The following is a 22,552-nucleotide window of genomic DNA, read 5'->3' as shown; positions in this document are numbered from 1 at the left end:
ACAGGTGTTGCTATGGGGGCTTCATGTGCCCCCATATTTGCAAATTTAGTTATGCTTGAATGGGAGACAGAACATGTATTCAACAGTGAATATTATAAATATGTACAGTACTACACGAGGTTCTTGGATGACCTATGCGTATTGTGGGATGGGCCTTTCGACCTCATAGACGCTTTTATTATGTATCTCAACCACACAACAGATTTTTTAAAATTCACATACAATTACAATGTTAAAGGTATTGCTTATTTAGACACCTATGTTAGTCATGGGGACGATGGGTTTGTATCCAGTATACATAGAAAAGAGGCATTTTCGAATGATTATTTGGAGTTTAGCAGCAATCATCCACAACATGTGTTTAAGAACATATTCAAGGGGCAGTGTATCAGAGCTGCCCGTATGTCATCTACAAAGGATATTATGCTACATGAAATACAGTACATTAGGTCTATGTTTAGTGTAAGAGGTTATCCTGAATATTTACTTAATGATGTAATAAGGTACTTTAGTTCAGAATGGGGGAAGAGGTATAAACCTTTATTAGGTGATTCTACATCAATTTTTTCGCAGAAAAATGAAGAAACAAAGGACCAAACTTGTAGGGTGTGCATACTAATGTATTCACCAGTAGTGAAATATATAGAGAACATTATAAAACAGCATTGGAAGTTGATTATGATGGACGACAGTGTAGTACAGAAAGTAGGCACATTCCCTAAATTCATCTACAAGACAGGTCTAAACTTGAAAAGGATGATAGAATACAACATACAAGATGTTGGGATGAAGAGAAAAGGTACTGTGAAATGTGGCGCATGCAAACAGTGTAGATATATCAATGAGAAAGAAGAATTTAAACTTAAGAATTTAAATGGAACATATATTAAAGGAAAGGCAGGAAATTGCAACACAAATTTTGTGGTATATATAGCTATTTGTGAGATATGTTCCGCATTTTACATAGGGAAAACGGAAAGACAGTTAAGACGCCGTATTTATGAACATATGTACTGTATTAAAAATCAAGACAAAAACAACTCCCTATGTAGACATATAGTACAATATGGGGACAAACATTGTTTCAAATTCACTATTATAGATCAGGTAGAGAAGACAGCAAAGGGTGGCAATGTGAAGGCTATTTTAGCCAAGAAAGAGAGTAAATGGGAAATATTCACGGATGCCCTTAGGTTCCCAGGCATTAATGATTACATAAGTATAAAACCATTTTTATGCCTGGCATAGTGACAATTAATTCCTTCAATAAATGTTTACAATATTTGTAAAACATAATAAATCAACTATATACTATTGTATATATATGCTTATATTGTTATATCGTTATATTTTATGTATCAATTTTGAGATAATAAGGGTATATGTAACATATTAATAATATTTACTGTATATATATATATATATATATATATATATATATATATATATATATATATATATATATATATACTTTTTTTAGCATAAACACTGTTTTATATATAGGGTTTACAAGTTAGTATCTATAAGCACAATGCACTTTATTCATTTTTTTTTTATTTTGTTTTATATATTAGATGCCTTGAACAGCAATGTTGAATTAAGAAGATATCACTTTAAATTTTAAAAGGTTTTGGCACCAAAATTGTGTATATAATAGATATTGTAGTAAAGATGGCAGTTCTGATGAAGTCTACATTAGACAGATGAAAGCGCTTAACTCCCATACTTATACAGAGTTCGTTCTCCAACTTCCTTGTTTTTATTGTTTTTTGAATAAACTGTGACCTGTTCAAGCTGAGGAGTCGTTGTGCTGTCCTGTACCCTTGGTTTGTTTTACGTATGCCATATAAAAGGAAAAGTGAATGTGTTTACACTATCAAGAAAAATAAACTACTGAAAATGTAAAAGAGTAAACAAGTTATGAGGAAAACTATGTAAAGATGATTTTTTTAAAAGATATAAAATAAGTGGATAAAGTAAACATGGATATGATTAAACATGGGTATACTATGAGTGAAAGAAATAATATGTTAAAAGAATAGGTGAAAAGTTATTTTATGTCATATGGGTCATATGGAATGAAAGAATAAATAAAATTAAGTTTAATGGTAAATGGACTTTAGCAACAATATTAAGAAAAAAATCAGATGGTGGTTATGGAAAAAGGACTGGGGTTGTAATACGGATGAAAGTTTACTATGATTGAAAGGAAATGTATGAATATGTATAAATATATTTGTATATCTACATATTTAGACATTTGTAAAGATTTGTAAATATGTAATAAATAAGAGACCTTTTTTGTATATAAATAAAGGATGCCTACTTTTTTTGATAGATGGCATAGGATATTTTATATCCACCTAAGTCACCATCAGGTTAATGACTCATCCAACAGATGATACGCTCAGCACTGCAGCACCTGATTTATGCTGCAAAGACAGTCCCCCGGATTCACGAATCCTCCATGTAAGACTTAATAAGTCTTACTCGGAGGCTGCAGTTGAACGGTATGACGTCAGCGTGCCATGAATATTCATGAGGGCACGCTGACTAAACCTTAACTCTTATACAGACCGAGTATGAAAGCAGGGGGCATGTCCGACTGCTGAGCAGTCTAAATGTCCATGCCCCTGCAAGTGTAGTAAAAGCAAAATGTCAACACACAAGAGCAAGTTTGCTCAAATGTACTTGCACCCAACACCACACACCCTGACACTGTAAACCCCCATCACAGTTATAAAAAGTAAAATATTTATTTATTTTTTTAAATCCACAATATAGCTGTCCATATATGCGCGTGTGTGCATGGGTGTGCCCATTGCTTAGCTATAGTTAGCAATTCTGACATGGAAGAGCATAAGAAAGAATGTTTATGCAAATCACACCAAATTGCAATAGCGTAATGGTAGAGCATATGCATAAAGAGGAGGCATTCACGTTTCGAGACCCAACACTCCCCTTCTTATTTATGTTTTAAATCAGTATTTGACATAATACCTGACATATATGATTAAAATATTATTAAAAGCAGTGAAATGGCCAATGTATCAGTGAACAAAATATATATTTTTAAAGGATCCAGATATATAATAGCCTGCCATTAAGCAGCGCTTTACCCAGCTTAACAGAGGTACCCATAGTTTAATAGCACTTTACCCAGCGCAATAGAGTTGCCCAAAGTTTAAAAGCGCTTTACCTAGCGCAATGTGTTTGCGTGGACATGCGCGCTGCGCCAACCAGGGCACCGAGGAGCAACGTAAAGCAAAGTTGCTTAAATGCAGCCACACCCCCTAGCCTGCCTGGACAGTATGAAAATAAAATGAATGGCAAGGTTCAAACCCAGAACTCTGTGCATCAGAAGCAAAGTACAGAACCACTAAGCCATGACAACATAGGTGAAGCATCCACTGTTAACATTCATATACTTACAAATGATAGTTTAACCATTACTAAGCAGGTCTGCAGTCAGCCGAGAATTTTACAAAATGGCCAGTCACAAAAAAGTGTGGGAAATGTGGCATATTTAAGCCCCACAGGTGGGAATACACACCATAACTGATTGTAGCTCACATCTGCAGTTAGAATGTCTGGTGTTGGAATGGGAACACGCTTCCGAGCGCAACACTTGGGCATCGAGGAGTCCAAATACATGGTTTGGCTCCTTGTCCACTGTCACGAGTCAAGACTCCTGCAGGGCCAGGAGTACAAAGCAGAGGCTTGGAACCGGTTAGCTCGTGATCTCACCAGTGCCACAGGCATTCCTCGGACTGGTGAGCAGGTCCGTCACCACCATGCAGACCTGAAGAGACGAAAGCAGGACCACCTGAACCAGTGGATACAGGAGGCCCGTGGGATGCGGGATGACCCACAACTGAGTATGTAGCCATGGAATGCAGTATGTAAGAATTGATAATGGAGTATGTATAACGGATAGGTATGTCTCAATATCCCCTCATTTACTTTACAGCTGCAGGTGACCGTGCTATGAATCAGCAAGCCTATGCTGATAGGCTACTAAGGCTGCACCACCAGGCAGGTTAGTGATTATTCTGCATGTATTGTTATATAAAATATGGGAGAGAGCATGAAAGAAAGTGCTGTAGTCCAATAATACAGCCATAAAATTGCCTGAATAAGTCCTCTGCATGTACTGTCAGATGAAAACATCAGCGAGGCAGAAAAAGATTGTAGAAACCCATAAAGAAAGGTAACATATGTCTGGAATAATATCTCTGCAGGCACTGTCATATAAAATAAGTGAGTGAGCCTGAAAAAGACTGTGCTAACCTAATAATAAAGGTATAATATGTCTTGAACATGTCTGCCATATACACCGTTAAAACAAATAAAGGAGTGAGCCTGTGGAAAAGTGTGTAATGTCGTTATTAAAGGTCTAAAACCCAGAGTGTCTCTGTGTCACAGAGTCTGAAATGTTGTTGTACCCTTGCATTATACAAACACTACTGTTTGAAAAGGTACTGGCAACCCAGAGTTGTGCAGTCCCATAAAAAGTGGGTGATGGAAGTGCTAGTAGCTGTGAAACATATATACAGTCCACAACAGTCAGTTACTGGCTGGCATGAATAAGTAAAACTGGCACATGTGTAGCATGTTATATTTTCCCCAAAAATGTGAGTGTGTGTCAAGAAATGCAGGGTTCTGTATAAATCAAAGTGAAAATGTCATGTGAAAACATCCCAGATATGTAGATAAAGAAATATAAATGCAATCAAGAAATATGTAGCAGTAACATCTGCATCCTGGACAGTTAGTTTGTCAGATATAGGTCAGGCATATATTGAACTAACCAAACCCATTACACAACCTAATGTATGGTGGCAAGTGTAATAATACATGTAGGGGATATACACTTGCAGTCACTAGGAATGTAGTGTAGATGAAAAGGTCATTAAAAGATGTTAACCAAGGTATTTTCTACACCCTACTGTATGTGCATAAACCATTCAATTCCACACCTCAATGGGTATGTGTAATCTTAAATATTTGTTGGGACATATGTCCTATTGTTCTATAAATATTTGCATTCACGTTGATGCATGTGCCCTGTTTGAACACCACAATCATGGTGGCCTGTTGCTACCAAACATCCCTGCATGCTGTTGGAATAACCACTGTGGTTCAATATATGCATGTGTTATGCTTGCTGTTCAACCATTGTACCCTTGGTGTGTTGGGTTAATGGGAATATTATTGCATGCTGTTACAACTAATCTGGAATGCTGTTATGCTTATGTTGTAATTAAACACACCTAATCACAGAACATATGGGAAGGCCAGTCCCAGCAGACCCACCTGTCCCTCCTCAGCCGGCGAGTGCACCTGGCACCAGCAGGTCTGGTGCCCAGCGCGGGCTCCCCTCCTCCATTGGTCCTGTGCTGCCTTCAGGTGGAAGCGTTGCAGGGGATGGGGCTCATCCCCCCCATGCAAGCGTGGGCGGAGAAGGGCCACCTGTCACCCTTCGAAGGGTCCGGGTTGTGGTGCTTAGGGAGACCCAGCATTCAGTCACTGATCCCCTACGCCAGCTTGAGGCGAGAGTGGCGCATCTCATGGGTGAGCCTGCCCATCCAGCGTTCAGTCACTGATCCCCTATGCCAGCTTGAGGCGAGAGTGGCGCATCTCACGGGTGAGCCTGCCCATCCTACGCAGCCCCCAGCACAGCCACCCTCCGGGCTGTGAAGGTGCAGTGGTGACTGCCCATGGGTGGGGATCTCAGTTCCACTGTTACCATCTGTGGGCTCACGGGCTTGCGATTTCCAAACAACCTTCCCCATCAATTGTGTTCACCCACCGCATGTGTCATATTCTGCCCCTGTATATGTCTTGTTTGTCTTGTCTGTTTACTCCCCAACCTACCTCCCCAAATATACCTACATCCCCTACCTCACATTCCACTCTCACCTGAAAAAAAAATAAAAAAAAGGGCAATCTGTTCCCACAAAAAAATTACACCCCATACATAGCTGCCCATTTCGCACATATGTCCGCCAGACATGTAAACTAATAATTATAATTGGCACTACAACATACTCTGTTGTCCTCACCCCTCTCTCAGGGGTGGAAGGTTTCAAATTTCACACCAAATTACGGACATATGCACAGCTGTTGCTGGTACAGAAATTTGCAGCTATGGGCCTTCCCTACACCATTCCTGCACATCCCAGCTGGTTTCCCCACTGTCTTTCCCTCTTTGTGCCCCATTTTTCACCACCATTCCTGCACATCCCAGCTGGTTTCCCCACTGTCTTTCCCTCTTTGTGCCCCATTTTTCACCACTTTCCTATCTCCCCATTTTCTTTTCTTTCAAAGGAATTAGCATGGGGGTTAGTGGGAATAAACACTTTTAAGCAGTAGTTAGCAGGGGTGCGTGAGTGTGAGCTTGTGTGTGCTTAGCTAAGCATCGCTAAGCGTCACGCAAACCCACGCAAACCCGCTTACAACTGCTTAAATGTGCCTTAGTCACTCTGTATGACAGGGCCCTTGTATTGCTCAGCAGCAAAATAAAATATACCTGTCAGTCTCGCACCCCAGACCTTGGGCTCACCAGTCTGCATGAAGTACCACTACACCACAGCAGATATACTATAACTTGGTGCTGAACAAAATATATCATGCATTACAATGAGTGAATGTAAAGGGAGAATAGGAATGGCATAACACAAATCATGTTCTGTGGCCCTTAACCAGCAGGTGTTGTGGGATTGCATGACATGACTGTGAAAAGAGAACCAGTCATGCTAGTAGGGAATAATGCTACAGTAGCACCTTACAAACCCCACACAGTATCAGAGCAGGATAAACACTGGCATATTTGAATAGGTCAGAGGCCAGACGTCCCAACTGTGACTGGTTTACAGGGATATTCCTGATTTGCAAACAAATGTTAACTGTGCCCCTCAGACTCCCTGTGAAATGTAGTAGCAGTAGGCAGAAAGGTGGGGAATCCCACTTAACGATAAATGTCAATAAGTGAAAGTAGACACTGCTTGCATGTCAGAAAAGGTGTAGTAATACATATGCTCAGAATCCAGATATGAGACATATACAAACCTTCTGACTGAGACAACAGTGTCTACAGCAAACAAGCATGGTCCCCACCTTGCAAAACTGAAAGGGCTTCTCCTACCTAATCTATCATTTTACAGCAGTGTCCTGAAATCACAGTGAGAACTGCAATTACCACACAGCAGGCTGCATGCGATTACTAAATGGTGGGCACCAATTGGTGCAGAGGCCATCACATGCACATGTGCAGATACCTAGAAAAGCAGCCTGTATCTGCTGTCCACACATGCAATAATATCATTGCACCAACTGGGAGAGAGAGAGAGTGCGAGTGAGAGAGACAGACAGAGACAGACAGACAGACGGATACAAACAGGCAGTAGGAGACAGACACTGAAAACAAACAGCAACACACAGAGGAAACCAAAACCAAAACCAAAAAAAAAAATACAACACCTACAACAGATGGAGGTGAGGAATACAAAGGTATGTAACAGATATGTATTTGCTGACATCCGAAAGATGTGTCTGAAGGGTACCCTACATACTGTGAATCATCCATATGTGGCAGCAGTCCGTATCTATATGTACATGCACATTTGCATAGTGCAAGGGACGTACTGCAACTGTTAGTCAAGGCTGGACATATGTATGTTGTTGAAGGCTGCTATGTGCACATATGTATTTAGGTTGTAGTGTGTGGCATTGCAGACAGCAAGCAGTGCTGATATATGTTCATGTGGTGATTAAATGCTGTGGGACTGAGCTACAGGTAGTGAGGTCTGCTACAGCTATACGGGCTGAGGACAGCAGAATGCATTATGCACAACATTGTGCAATAGTATTACATAACCATATGTCTCACAACTGTTGCATAATTGACATCCCCACCATGAAAGGTGGGCAGTATATGTGCCTATATGTGCAGCTATATGTACAGCAATGGATGTTTAGATGTATGTGTATATATACATATATATATATATATATATATATATATATATATATATATATATATGTGTGTGTGTGTATATAGATATATGGATATATATATATATATATATATATATATATATATATATATATACACACATATATATAGATATAGATATAGATATATATAAATATATATATATATATATATATATATATATATATATATATATATATAGATATAGATATATAAAAATATAGATATATAGATCTATATATAGATATATACATATATACTTATATACATATAAAGATAGATATAGATATATGTATATATATATATATATATATATATATATATATATATATATATATATATATAAATTCAGACTTCTTTTAGGCGTAGTAATTAATACTGAGCTAGTAGAAAGGAAATTAAAACTCAGACACTGAATAGATGATTAAGCTTTCGCTCTTATTCAGGTGGAAGAGCTTCATCAGAATAACCTATAGTCAACAATACTTACATTATATGTAACTAGAGTCACATGTAAACAAAAAACAATGAACTTAAATAATGCCCTTGCTAAACATAGCATTTTTTGTACTTCTTTTAGTAAATTTTACTTCATAGTATTAGAACAAGTTAACTGTTTTTTTGGAGATTGGGAATTATATTTAGAACTAAGAGAACTTAAATGGCAATTACTGCTTAATTCTGAAACATACCCTGGTCTGAATGAAAGTGTTAATATTAAATGCGCTTTAAAATGGAAGATTTAATTCAATTTTGACAGTTGTTCTATTCTGACAGTTGCTTTCTTTCTACAAAATGTGTTTGCATCCATCCATGACCTTTGACACACTTGTTAGTCACCACTTGTACAGTTATATGAATATTCATTTCTCCTACATGCATATTTAGTGCGCACACTGTACATTTGTTCAATGATTAGCTAACACAAGGGAGTGTTTATTTAATATTCATGCCCCTGTCATTCATATGTATGTTCATGGTTATTGTGTTTAGATGATTGCACAGTTTAAATATTGTCTGGTTGTACTATTGGTTACTGTACTAATAAGTTATAAGTAGTTCATTGTTTTTTTGTTTACATGTGACTCTAGTTACATATAATGTAAGTATTGTTGACTATAGGTTATTCTGATGAAGCTCTTCCACCTGAATAAGAGCGAAAGCTTAATCATCTATTCAGTGTCTGAGTTTTAATTTCCTTTCTACTAGCTCAGTATTAATTACTACGCCTAAAAGAAGTCTGAATTTATATAATTAAGATTCTTCTAGTGCACAGTGTTTATTTTATAGGTGGTAGTCTGCCTAACACTGAAGGTGTCAGAAGGGAACACGGGACACAACTGGACAGTAGGCTCCCCTTTGATAATCACAGTGCCACAGTAGTCATGTAATCTGTCTACGTGGTACGTGTCATCACAAAAGGTGTGTCATCTAGGGAAATATAGGTTGGTGTTCCCCTCTGCTCATCACAATGCCCCATGTGGTATGTACCTCACATGACAACTACAGCAAGTGGAAAGGCTACAGACATACCTAACAGCTCTGATTGTCAGTGTAGCATTGTTTACACCATTGTTAGGTCTGAGTATGTATTGTCCACCCATGTGCCACTTGGCTGAAGTGTAATGTGTTGCCAGCATGTGTTAGTGAGTGGACAGTACGTGTGTGTTGTGTGCAGTACAGATTAGTAAGTGTACATCTGTGAACATGGTGGGTGCACACTGTCTGCATGTACATGCATAGTGGACCCATGGGACATGTGGCATACCCTGTCGTACACATTGTTAACATCTCATAGTATCTTTCAATGGCCAGTATGCATTCTACTACAGTTATGTACTAACATGGGTAGACATGTGTGTATGACATGGGTTGACACTATGCTGTGGGTGATACCGTTAATATCTGTCAATGATTTTTGGTCTGGTAGTATACACAACCTCAACAGCATGACTATAAGCAATCATTGGATGATGTCCTGACAAATGACACACAGTAGTAGAGAACTCAGTAACAGTTGGATCCTTCCAGTGCTAAACTATAACACTAACCAGTGGTAATGACCGCCACCCATTCCTGTGACCACACATGTTTGGCATATAGTCCCCTTAGGTACATGCAAACACACTAGGGATGTGTCCATCGAAATCTGGGAATGCATGCATTGGCCTACAATGCATTCCCTGGATGGGACACATATCCTACACAAGGGTATCATATAGACAGATACCTGTTGTCTGATACATGCTGTATAGCAGTAAGCCGACTATGGCATAGTCATCCTCATGTACTATACATACTATCCCATCAGTACCACACAGGTGGTAGCCCTCAACATGTATGTTGGGTACCAATGTGTACATACAGCCTCATGTTATGTCATGTGTCCCTTGGTATCCACATATCCAAAGGTATTGTGGAGTCCCAAGGTGTATCACATAAGACATTAGAGGCCTGAATGCATATCCACAAGGCAGTTGTACACCTATAAAGACTGTCCATTATTAGCAGTCGTTGTGTATGAGCATGTTTGACATATACCCCAGGCATATACCCTCACTCACACTACTCTTAAGTAACTGTCATGGGTGTGTGTGGCACAGATGACCTTGGCCACAGAACACGACAGTGGACGGTCTTGCCACATACATACATATGTGACCTATGATCTGAGAAGCAGTGGCACAACCTGTCAATGGAAACAAATGTATTCATGTAGTATGCAGGCTTCACACCTATGTACTGATTGAGGGGACATGTACACATATATATTTGCCACGCAGATACCTGATGTGTGCAATGCACTTACTGTTGTAATCATGATATGTCATACCATAGTAAAAGCAAAACCCACACCACATTGACCAACAGTGACACACACACACACACACACAGAGTCAGCGTTTGCAGGATCCTAACCCCTACCTAACTATGTTATGATACTAGAAAGCGATGCATTAACATGGCACACTATTTTTTTTACTGGGTGGTTTCCTTTCTCCATCTGTATTTGTAGGATGGTGACATCATCAGTCTTTCCAAAGAGGAATGTATCTATTTTAGTGTATTTTCCCAGTCACCAAAAAGGGCATTCCTTTCAAAGACGATTGCACACATACACACACACTCACTGTCAGTGTTTGGAGGATTCAAACCCCTACTTAACTATGTTATGATACTAGAGAGCAATGCATTAACATGGTGTGCAATTTGTTTTACTGGGTGGTTTCACTTCTCCTGCTGTATTTGTAGGATGGTGACATCATCAGACTTTCCAAAGAGGAATGTACCTCTTTTAGTGAGTTTTCCCAGTCTCCTAAAAGGGAACACCTGTAAAAGAAAACTGCACACATACACACACCCCCCCCACACACACTCACTATTTGCAGAATTCATACCCCTATCTAACTATGTTATGATATTAGAGAAAGATGCATTAACACGGCACGCTATTTGCTTTACTGGGTGGTTTCCTTTCTCCTGCTGTATTTGTAGGATGGTGACATCATCAGACTTTCCAAAGAGGAATGTACCTCTTTTAGTGAGTTTTCCCAGTCTCCGAAAAGGAAACACCTCTCAAAGGAAACTGCACACATACACACACCCCTCCACTGTCAGTGCTTGCTGGATTCAAACCTCTACCTAACTATGTAATGATACTAGAGATAGACGCATTAACACGGCATGCTATTTGCTTTACTGGGTGGTTTCCTATCTCCTGCTGTATTTGTAGGATGGTGACATCATCAGACTTTCCAAAGAGGAATGTACCTCTTTTAGTGAATTTTCCCAGTCTCCAAAAAGGGAACACCTCTCAAAGGAAACTGCACACATACATAACCCCCCCCCCCCACACACACACACACACACACATTGTTTGCAGGATTCAAACCCCTACCTAACTATGGTTATGATACTAGAGAGAGACACATTAACACAGCGCGCTATTTGCTTTAGTGGCTGGTTTTCCTTCTCCTGCTGTATTTATAGGATGGTGACATCATCAGACTGGACATGGTGATGTATGTGCACTTTGTTTTATGCCATTCCAGGAATGGTCCATGTGGGTCAGCAGGTGTTAACAGCTTGAACAAGACCTCATAATCCTTACCTTGTGTGATCTATCTGTGGGCACATAGACATTCTGTCATATGTCAACACATATTTATGCACAGCTTTTTGGTTTTGTGGATACTACATGTGTCTGGGATGTTGATAAAGGGCTATTCAAAGTCTATGTGAGACATGTGTAGATGTGTTCATTGATGTATGTCCTGGGTGACTGCCTTGCAAACAGTCTAGCATGTTTGGGAACCATGATCCACACATGAACATACCACAGTTGGTAGGGATGTGTGTATGTCAGCTTCCAATAGCTCTGTTTATGACTGCAACCATGATGGACTCCATGACCTTGCAGATCAGACTTCATAGGCGTACTGGACTTGACTTCCCATGGTGTGTTGTGCACCAACACTTGTGGGGAGTGCCATATGTTGCTGTGACACATTCAACGGGTCCACATCCTGTGTAGGGGGTGAGGCTCAGCTGACTGTTCAGGTGCAAGATCTGTTTGTTCTGTAGTTTGTGCATGACACGTATTGGGAATCAATGTATTCCACTTGCTGCCATGCTTTCCATGCTTTTGGCAGTGGGGGTAGCTGCTCATCCAGTCTACATGTGATAACTCCTGGTATGATGATATGGCCGATTGTCAGTGGGAGGTGGGTATGTACATATGGGCCTGTCTGTCAGGATGTCAGCATTGTCAGTCAGGTACAGTTGGCCCTGACTCAGGACATATATGGGTGCACATTGCTATGGATGAAATAGCTGAAGGAGGTGTCATGATTCAGTCCGGACTCCTTCTCAGCTGCTCTTTACAAAACACCAACGAACATGAGCACTAATCCCTGTTATACTCTTTTACACACTTAACACTCTACTGATCCTTTGTGATCAGGCTACAGAGTATGTCATCATAATATCCTGGCATGTCCAGGGGTCAGTTTTGTGTGTACTCTCCAGTCAAGCTGGTGAATATTGTGATATTGACACGTCACATCTGCCTCATGTACACAGACAACCCTCTCCTCCTCCCGACAAACTCAGATATATGTGTGAGATGCACCTATAGAGACATACAGGGTGCTGAACTCTCTCGACCCATGACTGGCACAGTCCATTAGGTGGTGAAGGTAACCACACACAAAACATATCAGTCTCACATATCCTCTAGCAACAGCACTCAAACCACATTATCACACATAGACATACTCGGATGCTGTAAATGTACTCTGCCTAAGCAGCAGAGACCTCCAAAGCAGACACACACACACACACAACTGATACTCCACTACAACACCCACATATCACATAGTTCACAATGTCAGTGTGCCACACAGTCACTGCCCTTCAGGCTAAACAACACACCTAATACACTTGTAATAGGCGACATTTATTGTCAGACACACTGACGTACCACTCACCAGCCCTAACAAGGGGATAGTCACTTTGGGCTGTCTTTCGGGTGCCAGGATCTGCCACATAACACAGGCAGTCAGGTCACTCCAAACCAAGTACAGGACTGGCACGGTCATTGTCCATGCTGGTGCATAAAACCTCAGACGTTACTCCCTAGACCACATGACATGATACATGGAGGAACACTCTGATCATGTAGCCAAGGCCAGTATGACCCTGACCTTGTCTAGCATCTTACACCCACCAATTATGATGTCACAGCATACAGACAAACATATCCCATTTAACAATTGCCTTACAAATTTGTTTCATTCATAGGGGATACAGTGTCTGTCAGCCTGTGGTGACATGCTCAACATGCCAAGTAGCTTCACTATGGACAGCTTGCACCTGCCACCCTTGGACCTTTGAATGCTGGCTAAGGCTCTTGCTGCCACCATAGTGCCTTTTTTAAGCAGGGCTCAAAAGACAAACCCACCTCCAAAGACATTACAGGTTAAATGAAACTAAGGGTAATGCTGCTCAACACCAAATGTGTTACCCTCATATTGCGGCCACTCAGGACTCTCCTCAGTATGGAGGATAGTGATATCTGTGCACTAACAGACGCCTGGTTCAGGCTCACTTATGCACACCAGCACTACCAGGTTATGTTTCATACCATGCTTTCTGACAACAAGACTTGGAACAGACAACACAACTAGGGGGAGTATCCATATACATCACAGATACACACACCTTCGGGTTAATAGCACTGCACAAAGCATCACAGACCATAAATATACAACTACCATTGTGCAAAACTGCCTTTCAGTTTGTTGCCTGCTACAGACCACCCTCCCAAACTCAGGAACCACACTCGGCTTTCATGGGAACTATGGAGAATATGAAGGCCTCCACAAACACCATTATATTGGGTGACTTCATATACACAAATATTGACTGGGGATACTACTCAAGTCCCAACACCCTCACCCAACAGTTGCTACAATTTGTAGACTCATATGCTATGGCACAAACAGTCAGCACAGCCACAAGGGAGAATACATATTGGACCTGATCATCACCAACATGGGGACTCTATGTTCCACACGCATGATATACCCCTCATTGGTAAGGTCAGAACATTCATGTATCTCACTGGACATACATATACCCTCCACACACCCATCCTGGGTAATCTTGGTGAACTTTTCATGAGCCAGTCTCTCACTTCACCAAAGCAAGGTAGTATCCTTCAGAGACCCTGAGACAGTGGCAAATACGGCTCACACTGCTGAATCCTTTACATACACATTCTATGGGCACCTAGTGGACTGCATGGATTGTGCTATCCCAAATAACAAAAGGACTCACTATTCCAATGGCAGGGGACCTGTCTGGTAAACCCCAGCCATTAATAAGCTGTACAACGTCAGGAGGATGCTACTACATGATAGAGCACAATCCCAGACTGGGAAGGCATCTGTGATCTGTACTAGCAGACAGCTACGATCACTCATGAACTTTTCTAAGGGCCGCTTCTACTGGACAATTGCACCAGACATGTAGGACTATCACACGGCCTTCTTCAGTTATGTCAGGAACCTAGGTGGACACTCACTGATATGCTGTGAGTTACTGCATACTGACTAAATGTACCCTGAACCCACTGGCATTGCCAACATCCTGGCAAACAGGTTCAGTGCAGATGTCTCCCCCCCATCCCCCCCCTAAGGAGCAACTTTCCATCCCAACAGAGTATAACCTCCCTGACATCACACAGTAACAGGTGAGTGCTGCCCTCCCCAAAGCGTACATCACAGTATCAATGGGACCAGACGGTGTCCCGGCCTGCATCTTACACGAGCTTTATGACAGATGTAACCCTCACATTACATCACTGTTCAAAATTGGAGTTACTACAGGATATGTACCCAAGAAATGGTGTACAGCGACAGTGGTCCCACTCCACAGAGTTGGTGCCACAATGGACCACAAACAATATTGCCCTATAAGCCTAACTAGCCTGTTCTGCAAAGCTATGGAGCGTATTGTCATGGGACTCATACACATAGTCATCGGGAACCTACAGACACTGTGTCCTACACATTTCAGCGTTGTTGTGGGCAGATCCTGCCTCTTGAACCTGTTTGTATTCTTTAAACGGTTAACAGGTCCATCGACATAGGGACAATTGTACACAGCCTACCTGAACCTTGCAAAACCCTTCAACACAATAACCCACTGGGCCATTATGCATAGGCTAACCAGCGTCGATATGGACACATATCTCACACGATGGATTACTACCTGGATCAGGGATAGCACCCACATGGTCAGAATTGCAGGTGCCATGTCTGACTATACACCAGTTACACGTGGCATCCCACACGGCTCAGTCCTGGGACCTCTCTTGTTCAGTATATATTTTTCTGACATACAGGCTACCACAGGGGGAATATGGCTGAACGTGTTTGCACTTGACTGCAAACTGGGTGCCATGATCAACTCTCCAGCTGCCACATGCATACTCAAACAGGGTCTCACAGAGATGGATGACTGGTGCCTGAGCCATGCCCTACAGCTAAATGCTATTAGTTGCATAGTCATCCCCTTTGGGAATAACAACATGCCCACACATTACCACATAGGTAGTACTCCATTACATACGGTAGGAGTTGTTAGGGGTTTGGGGACATGACTTGTTCATACTGTCGCCTTTGACGTTCACGTTGCCAAAGTGGCTGGACACACCTTCTATGTGGGCCACCTTATCCCATATGGTTTCACATCTATATCGAGTGAGGTCATTGTTCCCCTATACTCATCACAGCCATGCTTGGTTACAATGCCACATTTGGGGTGTACCTTACCCGTCACCTGCAGCAACTGTACTGGCCACAGAAGTTCCTCACCAAGCAGATCTAGGGACTCACACAGATGCCCTGCACAGTTCAGATGCAGTAACTCCAGCTCTACTCAGTCACTTACCACCTACTCGGATATGATGTGTGCCTGTTGTTTACAGATATACCCAACCCAGATTTACTGGACATGCTCCACCTCAGGATATCCGACTCTCTTGGAGCTACACACTCCAGGGACATATACCTCAGCACAGATGTTAATAGGACATGCTGGAGGGACAAATTCTTATCCCAGAGTCTCCACTCACTCCAGATTGTAATCCCAGTTTCACATAGGCAGAGCCACCCACTGACCACCTACAGGAGACATCTTGATGACTGTATGGGTGATCGTATGTTTACCCCTGGGATATCTTCTGTGTCCCTGCTAGACAGAGGCACACTAGCCTAAATATACATGGGCTATCTTGTGTGACCTACTATTCACACACGCAGTGTAGTAATCTGACAGGGTTGTGAATGCCAAACACACTCTGGCTAGGCTTGTACATGCCCTAGGGCAGATAGCCTAGTATCGACCTCTGAACCTATGCTAATGTTCAGGATGCACAAAGTTTATTGCTGATACTGTTTGCAGGTCTTTATCATCTTTGCTTTACCAGTTTCTATGAACAACTTCGGTATCTGCAGAACATATTTGATTATGACAGGGTTCCACTATATTATAGATGTGTCTGTTGTCATATAACTGTGTGCACAGGGTGGATTGCTGGATAGTGACAGGTTCCTGGGTTAACACATGCAACTGCCAGATATGCATGGCCCACTGCTGTACTCAGACATGGCCTAAGTGTGTGAGCATGCCCAGTTCAGGCTTTCCGTGTTTTGTTGCCTGACATTTGTCTCATTTATTCAAGTGTGTGAGCATGCCCAGTGTGACCTTTCAGTATGTTGCTATCTGAGGTCCACTACATTTGTTGATGTGTGTGAACATGACTGATATTAACATTTATACTGTGTGTGTTGGAAGTCAGGTTCTGTTCTTACTGCAGGACTCACCTTTGTGTTATAACTTGACAGGGGTTATGCTGTGCCTGCAGGGTTTCCATGAGATACTTTGCATAGACTTATCAACATTCCTTCATACAGGCTGACCACTGCAATGCTATCATGGTTTAGTGGTTCAGTACTTCGACTATAGTGCACAGTATCCTGGGTTTGAGGCACATCACTGCTTTATATTTTCATACTGAGCAGACCAGACTGCTTAAGGGCCAGTTAAACAAATATGAGCATGTTGGCTTTTGTTCAGCTATGCCCTACTTGGACCAGGCTTGTCCGACATTGCTCAATATTCACCAACATTGCTGGACATTGCCCAGTATTACTCAACATTGACCACAGTTGTGCTAGTTGGTGTGTGCAATTTTGTTTGCATATACTACATGGTGGTAAATGCTGTTTAGAACTGCTTTATATTTCTTAACACATGGCAATCATGCCTTAGGTGGTGCTGCAGGGCTGCCTATGTTGGATGCACATACTACACTCCCTGTACATGTTTGAAAGCAGGTAGTGTCAACTTAGGCATCCCTTTTACTATATGTGCAAGTCAGAGAGAGGTATAATTTCCAGAGTTCCTACTGAGCCATTGTATGTGCTATGTGTTGCCTCTTTGCCAAGGCCAAAGCATACTGGGCATGCCTCCTTCTGCCTACTTGGGCAGGCTCAGGTTGTTCCTCCTCTGAGTCACGCTCTGCCTCTGATGGCCTTGGCAATGGTGGGGGGCTGTTTGGCCCAGGCCTATGCTGGTCCTGCTGCAGCTGTTTTCACAGGATCATATTATGTAGCATAGCACATACCATGACAATTTGGGTACATGTAGTTGGTGAGTACTGCAAGGCTCCACCAGATGTGTCCAGGCACCGGAACTGTGACTTGAGCAGCCCAAACACACGCTCTATTACATTACGTGTTTGTGCGTGTGCCTCATTATGATGTTCCTGTTCAGGTGTTTGTGCATTTCTGATGGGTGTCATCAGCCACGGCTCCAGTGCATAGCCAGCATCTCCCACTAGGTGACCATGTGAGATGTCCCCATTGTCAAATGTCTGGTACAGCTGTGTCAGATTCCAGATATGGGAATCATGGTAGCTTCCAGGGCAGCCTGCACACACATTCAGTATTATGCCCTGGGCATCACACATGACCTGGCAGTTGATGGAGGGGAAGCCCTTGTGGTTGAAGTAGACCCTACCCCGCTCACCGGCTGGTGCTTTGATGCGTATGTGCGTGCAGTCAATTGCACCCACTACCTTGGGGTATTCCGCTATTTGCTGGAAGAGATGCATATTGCTGGCCAATACCTCACGGGAATTGGGGAAACAGTTGGTCTCTGGAAGGTACCTGTTGCTAATATTCTTAGGCCAACACATACCTTGGTTTCCACTGAGATGGGTTCCCCTCTGTTGGTTCTGTGTGTGAGGCGTGGCCTGCACAGCTCAACAATTTTATGCAGGAGGTCTCTGTCCACTCTATACCGCTCCACTATCTCCCGCTCATGCAGCCCCTGGTAGGTTACCCTGGGCCTGTACACACGTCTCCATCTCCTCACTGTGGGTTGTCCAGCAGCATTTCCATTGTCACCACCCTCAGCATGTTGCATATGTCGCCTTATAACAGCAATGGCAGCTCCCAACATTTCTTTGTCTCAGTAAAGCTTTTTCAGTTTTCACTTCTATTAGCTTACTGCAGTGTCTGTTGTGAGAAACATAATGGACTGTTGTTTTAAGTGCTAGGCTGGGCTGGGCTAGTGTACTGCCTCTGTAATTGCTTGATTCTGATTGTTTTCACCTGCTAGCTCTGCTAGTACTCCCTGGTAGCTTCCTACTATTTGTTGTGCTTCCATTTTCCTTTCTGTTTCCTCAGGGGATAGCACCATGCACACAAGCGCAAACACGCGCACAGCAGCTAACACGTGCGCACACATGCTTACATGGACTAAAACTTTTATTCGGGTTAAAACGTGCGCTCACCAGCGCAAATGCGCTTACAACTTTTTAAACAGCCTTATACCTGCTTACTCTGGCTTAAACGCATGCACTCACTCTTACACGTGCGCACTCTGTCTTACTCGGGTTTACAGGCATGCACATACGCACATGCATGCTCAGCAAGAAACTTTGGTGTTATCCACGGCATACACCTTCCATTTCTTACCTTTCCCTAGCATACGTGTTGACACACCTCTTTCCATGATGTGCAAATGACAGCAGACACATGCCACTCTGCTTCAATGAGCTTCACTTCTTTCATACATACCTCCCTCATGATGTCACCTATCTTCTACTCTGTTACTCTCCTTATCCTACTCCTACACTCCACTGACTGTGCTCATTTGCTATGTAAACTTGCGATTCACTAGCCTAACCCTCATTTACATAGGATTGCCTACTAATGCTTGGTTACATCTCTTAGACTGAGCATCCCCCCTTAGCAACCTCTACTCAGTGGCCATGTTGTCTTCAGCCTGCCATTCCCTTGCATTGTACATTAACAATTTAAATAAGATCCACATTTGTGGGTTTTAATTTTTAGTTTTCTGGGTTTTAGAGCACAGCCCATTTGCGTGGCGCTGTGCTATGCTTAAACATCGGAAATCGGAGAAAAAAAATTATTTTTATTTTCATATTGCATCAGGAAACATTTCCAATGGCCGTATATTTGGCCATTGGCATGCTTCCTGCACTGGATGCAACCTTTATTTGGAGCTGTCATGGCTCCGTTTTGCTATTTGTAGAACAGTACTCAGTTGTCAACTGAGTATATTTCTGCAAATAACACTGCTCTTACTCGGACAGGTTAGAGTTTCCTGAATCGCAAATCTACCTCATTTGCATGCCTTTCACCTGCAATTGAAGTAATTTGCATATCCCAGCCCTGTCCGTGTAAGAGCCGTTTTAGGAGCTCTCTTGCACACCCCTGCAGGCTGTTCCTGGATCTCTCGTCTGACATGATGGCTGCATGGAGTCTTACTCTACTCTAAGACTCCGTGCAAGCCTTCATGAATCCAGCCCAGTGTTAATCTATATACTTGGTGTGGGATTAGAACCCACAAACTTTTGCTCCAAAGATAAGTGCACTATCTTTTGTGCCACTGATGCTGCTAGCATCATTATGAACAAATATAAAACATTGCTCAGTGCTATTTCTTAGGTTTCTAGTGTACATTAAAAAAGAAAGATTTATAATTTTCCCTGATTTCAGATGCTAGTTTCACTTCATGTTCTGTTTCAGTCTTTGCTATGGTAACTTTCAGATTGTTGCTGATAGCATCTTTAATATAAGAGTTTGATTTATTATAGGCCTCAAGTATTTTGTTCTTTTATTACAGAGCTTATTAATGATGAGATTCCAGCTATGTGGTTATATCTAAGTTCCCCAATATATTTGTTTTTGATAGGGACCTCTTCATATACAGTATTTCTTATTGGCACAGCTGTGGCTTTATGGACACTGGAAATGCTCCAGGTGAATTTAGAGACCTCATTGCATACTCTATAGATTTGTCTTTTTATATTACAGGAATTCAGATGTGATCATTGTGGTAGGTTTAGACACTCTAAGTTAGACATGTCCAGCCTGCGGCCCGCGGGCCGCATGCGGCCCTCAGAGCTCTTCCATGCGGCCCTCAACCTCTAACTGCAGCATTGATGTATGCATACCCCAAAACACTTTTTTTGTTTTGTGTTTTTCCTCCCATGACCTATAATGCTAATGTTAGTGTGTGCATGCACCAAAGCACCCTTCTAGTTTTGTTTTTGAGCCAAAAAAGGGTCAGTGTGTTTACGCCATTATTTTGCGCCGAACAATCAGTGTGTGTGTTCCTGCTGAAGAGGGACTCATGTATGGATTTGCCGCTGTTGCCTTTGAAAGGGACAGCAATTACCTGTGTTAATAGGTAAGTATGGAGTGAGTGAGTGCATGCATGAAAGCAGAATTCTGTGTGTGAAAGTAGAAGAAGAGTGTGTGTGTGTATGTGTGTATATGTGTGCATGACAGAGAGAGACGCATGCACAAAGAGGCAAACAATGATCAGTCTACCTACTGAACACAAGCAAGTTAGCTCACAAATATATCATACATTAAGAGTACACTTTCATTAAATTGCGGCTTTCCTGACAGGGAGAGTGTTGCATTGAACATGAACTCATACCTCTTAACTGTATGAATTTTCAAATAATGTCTGTATTTTTGCCTCATCTTTCAATTTGTGTCTTTTGCTTAGGAAATAAAAGTAGTTATCCTAGGTAATGCAGTTCCACAGAGTAAGAATGAGACAGCAGCCTAGGGTTAATGGGTCAGTAGTGGACTGACTATGTGGGACTGTAGCATATAAAGTTGTATTGTTTTTTCAGACAAACAAAAAAGCACCTAGTACTGTTTTTTCATTGGTGGGTTCTAAGCAGTGGTAGATTGGACAACAGTAAGCATAGCTTTGGCAGATCATCAATGCTGGCAAATCAAGTGGGCACAATGTCATTTTTTAAATGTTGGGGATTTTAGTGTGTATGTGTGTGCTTATGTGTTGGGAGTGCTGCAACAGTAGATGATTATTAAAGACAGAGACTTACGGACTGTGGAGAATATGTTTCTTTGTTTTAAAACCTAATACTTGGGTACGCATGTCAGAAGTAAATTTTTTAAGACATAGCTCCTTGCCATTTACAGTGGATGGATATTTACATTTAATGGACAATGTATTAGCGTGGGCCTGTGGGGTTCTGAAGGATGCCAAGTCTACCACTGCCAATGTCTTGTAAAGTGACCTGGAAATGAATATTGGGATGTTACTGAAAAAAATATAGTAAGTGGGCTTAGAAATATAGTTTAATTAAACAAAGTATACTTTCAATTTACAAGCCATAATTTAATTTATTTCAGGTAGTCCAGATACTGGCAGATTGTATACCATTAGACTTAATTAGGGAGAGCTGTCATTCTGGGGAAACAAACAGCTCTAGTTTCAGTGAAAGCTCTGTGGTTGCTTGCAGGTAGGAAGTTGCAGGATGTTGATGCAATGTGTTTTATTTATTATTTTTAATACATTTGTCATTTCAAAGCATGGTTTTCTTTGATGCAAAAGAAGGCAGGACTGAATGAGCCATATAATGTTTAACTGACAATAACGGGATGGAAAGATTATAAGTGATGTATAATGTTT

The sequence above is a fragment of the Protopterus annectens genome, chromosome 2.part1, assembly GCF_019279795.1.
Source record: "Protopterus annectens isolate FY-2018-M chromosome 2.part1, PAN1.0, whole genome shotgun sequence".
NCBI classification, from domain to species: Eukaryota; Metazoa; Chordata; order Ceratodontiformes; family Protopteridae; genus Protopterus; species Protopterus annectens.
This window is presented reverse-complemented; position numbering follows the sequence as displayed.